This window comes from Crocuta crocuta, unplaced genomic scaffold (assembly GCF_008692635.1).
Source record: "Crocuta crocuta isolate KB4526 unplaced genomic scaffold, BGI_CrCroc_1.0 scaffold2186, whole genome shotgun sequence".
Taxonomy (NCBI): domain Eukaryota; kingdom Metazoa; phylum Chordata; class Mammalia; order Carnivora; family Hyaenidae; genus Crocuta; species Crocuta crocuta.
In genome coordinates this window covers 53,187-57,263 of record NW_027532252.1, presented here as the reverse complement: position 1 = coordinate 57,263, position 4,077 = coordinate 53,187, and the positions used below count along the sequence as shown (strand labels likewise).

Below are 4,077 nucleotides of genomic sequence, written 5' to 3'. Positions count from 1 at the left end.
TGGAGAAGGGAGCACAGCACCCACCTCTTGGCTGTACTCATTCTCAACTTGTATTGAGAAATCTTCTGTAATTTGCATTAGTTTCCCCTGGAAAGTAAGATGTCATTTATTTCTTGCTATTCTCTAGATTTTCTTTGTTTCTAATTTTCAGGAGTTGGATTATAATGTACTGTGGCATGAATTTCTTTGGGTCTATCCCGTTTATGATTTGCTCATCTTCTTGCATTTGTAGGTTTATGTCTTTTGCCATATTTGGGGACTTTTCAGCCATTATTTCTTTTTACTTATTTGTTTGTTTGTTTTAAAGTAAGCTCTACACCCAACGTGTGGCTTGAACTCATGACCCCAAGATTAAGACTCACATACTCTACTGACTGAGCCAGCCAGGCACCCCTCAGCCATTATTTCTTTGAATACTACTTCAGCGTCATTCTTTCTTATAACTTGATAGGAATCTAATGGCATGGATGTTAGATCTTTTGTTATAGAACCTCAGGTCCCTAAGTATTTTTTTCCATCTATTTTTTTTCCTGTTTTTCAGAATGGGTAATTTTTTCTTCTTCTAATTCTTCTTCTTCCTTCTTCCGTATTCTTCTTCTTTCTTCTTCTTCATTTCCAGTTGGTTTTACTAAATGGCAGTACCACATCACATACTACACCAGTTCAGGGTGAGAATTTTTTAATAAACGTTTTCTAATATTATAACTGCTTCCTTTCATATCATCCTACGTTCTACCCCAAATTGAAGGAAGAGCAGCTGGGTAGGCCATAAGTTTCCTGGGGGAAATCCAAATTGATATGTTCCTCTTTGTAAGGTGATAGAATAGGAAGAACAAATTCTAGCCCCCAAAGAAAGGACAATCAAGCAATAAATATGTTGCTCCATCCTTATGAGGCTTGCCTGACCTTAAAAAGGAGCTACATCCTTAACACACAAGTGTTTTTCTCTGTGCCAGTAGCTCCTCTTGTTTCTTGTATCAGAGAGCGCTGGGCTGCTCCTTGAGCTTCCACCCTCTCTCTAACACCAGCAGTAGTGAACTTGGTAGGGCATGGATGGCCTCCGTCATCTTGTTCATGTCATACTTCTTGATCACAATGCCCTGGTTGTGAAAAGCCTCCAGCAGCTCATGTGATGACTCCTCTGGTATCAGCATCTTCCAGTGCTTCTCCCTGCACTCAGGAATCATCCACTTCATGACTGGTCTGCTGGTAGTGCAGGGACCTGGTAGAAATGGCCAGCTCTGAGGATGAGGCCCAGCCCAATCAGAGGCTCACAGTTTTCCAGTGCTTGGTGGAAGATGGGGTAGGGGTTGTGTTTGATGATGGCCTGTCGCTCTGTAACAGCATGGTACTTCTCAAAATGCTTCCTTTCACAGCCTTCAGAGTTTGCATTGTGAGGGATGTGGCCAGTACTTTGTTTCTGCCTCTCATTATTGTGTTGGAGAATTTACTGATCACTGGGTCTTCAAACATAGAGCTTGTTTTAGTTGCTGGGGCAGCTTTGATAAGCTGAGTCTTCCTGAGTTCCTGCTCATATTTATTAGAATGGGTAATTTCTACTGTCCTATCTACATCTACTCATTCTTTCCCTTAGCAACTCTGTTCTGCTGTTGGCAGTTTTTCATTTTGGTTTATATTTTCAATTCTAACATTTGATTTTTCTTTATGTCTTTTATTTCTTTGCTGGGACATTATATTTATTTGATGAGAACTCTAGGACTTTCTATATTTTCATTTTCCTCAAGCTTTTACATAATGTTTCATCAAAGCATCATGATGACTAAAATCCTTGTCACATAATTCTATTATTTGTATCTTCTTGTTTTCACCTGATGATTTTCTTTTCCTCATTCATATTGAGATTTTCCTGATTCTACGATGAATGATTATTTTTAGTGTGTCCTGGCAACTAGGGCTATTATGTTATGAGATTCTGGATCTTATTAAACTTTTGTAGGACTCCTTAGTCACCACACAAGAGTCAGAAGTGGTATGTTGCCTCATTACTGCCAATTTGGGATGGAAGTCGATGTTTTCTACTAAGCCACCTTTGACATTCCATAGGGAAGAGCCTCTTGTTATTTTGGGGCAGGGATAAAATTTCAAAACTTTACTAGGTCTCTGCTGATATCACCTTGGCTGGGAGGAGAACGAATGCCTCATTACTGCACCTGACATGGCCTCCACTGTCACCATGGAAATGGGGGGCGGGGGGGCTCCTTACCATTGGGTCAAAATTTAAGTTCTGGCTATCTATTCTGCCTTTTTTGTCACCACCCCGGTATAGGAGAAGAGATGACTAGTTATGGCTTTGTAAATGTAGAAGTCTAGGTTTCCTACCTGTCTTGTTCTGTCATGGGTTGAGGTACAACCACAATTTTTATCCCATAGTGTTTGGCTGGAGTAAGGTGACTATTGTCTAAAAGTTTTCTGTCTTACTAGGCTGCCTTTATCTGCTAGAGAGAACAAACTTTACTTGAAGCATGTTTAGACTGCATTCATGGGTATATCCTCATTACAAGCTTCTAATGTACCCAATCTAGGATATATTAGGAAAAAGGGAAATCCAGGGAATTTAACACTATGCCATACCTTGAGTCTCAAGGTCCCTACCTGGCTTTTCTTCTCTCCACCTTTCAGAGCTATCTTATGTTTTATATACAATGTTCAGGTTGTTAATTATACTTAGTGAAAGGAATATGGAGAAGTACATTTCCTCTTCTTTCTTATCACAGAACCAGAAGTCCAGGGAATGATTAGATATAGCCACTTTAGGTACTGGAGATATTTTGATGCAGCTATTTTGATATAACATTAGAACAATTATGTTAAAATGCAAGAATACTTTTATTGCTAGGTAATAAATATTATTAGGTAAGAGTCATTCCTGCTTCTCACTTCATCTATCCCTGACCTCCTTGGAAGTGAGAGCTCCTTTATCTCTTTTGAAGGAAAGTGGATCTTCCTAGGATTAATGGGCTTTCTATTGTTGGTGGGAGGTTGCAGAAGACGTTTTGTGTTGGATCTCATCCTCTGACTCCTCCTGAGGTCATACCCATTAACGGCTTTTATGATTATCTCTAGAGAAAAGATCCGGCACTTTATACCAAGGTGGAAATAGAAACAGAAATTGGTAGCCTGTAGCATCTGAGTTACCCTTGCAACAAACGAAGACTTAGGTCTTGTACTTATCCTAAAGTAGTTTTTGTTAGAGTGGAAATAGACACAGTGATTAGCTTTGAGGTCAATAATAGTAAACTGTAGTCCAAGGCTACAAAAGTTACTGAAATGTAACTGGCAGACTTTATGACCACAACAAGGTAACCTAGGGATATATGGTTTGCTACTTTCCTGGAAATGCAATCATTTTTTTTTTATTGTTCATAGAATTTTCTCACCTTCTCTTTCAACATGAAATGATGGCTTTTGCTGTAAGCATCTTAACTCCTGTTGCTCAGGATTCTCAGTTGGAAAAGGGACAGAAAAGTAAACTCTACAACCCAACTTGGGCTCAAACTCACAAATGCAAGATCAAGAATCGCATACTCTACCAATTGCCCCAGCCAGGTGCCGCAATCTATAACCCCTTTGGATAATACTGTCAAAGGAATCAGACTACATGACTTCAACTGCTAGCCTCTCTATTTGTTACCTGTGAGCCTTTGGCAAGTTATCTAACCTTTCAAAGCCTTAGTTTCTTCAGTGGTAAAGTAAACATCATCGTAGCACCTGCCTTTTAGAGTTGTTCTGAGATTTAGATGCAATAAAAATGATAACACTTAGAAAAACCTAGTCCATTGTAAACATTCAACACATATTAGCTAAAATAATAATCATTTTTGAGGAGAATATTTCTGGTTATGTGCATGGGTCCTAACTGCTGACAATATTTAATTTCTTCTTTTTGTCCCCTCCTTTCTGACTTCTAAGTAAAGTGTGGAGTTGGGTAGTCCTTGAGCTTTTAGGGACTTCATAGTAGTACAAGTGCCTCAAATAAATTTTGCGGTCATTGTTATTGTGAGAACTCATGGGATTATAAGGTATTTGTCCAGAAGTTCTGATCATTTGACAATTGTG

General features: G+C 39.0%; 1 pseudogene; it reads right to left on the bottom strand.

Annotated features, from left to right (window-relative positions):
- Nucleotides 1-977: 977 nt before the first annotated feature.
- On the bottom strand, nt 978-3,059 carry LOC144243367 (small ribosomal subunit protein uS7m pseudogene; annotated as a pseudogene).
- Between the last annotated feature and the right edge of the window lie 1,018 nt (nt 3,060-4,077).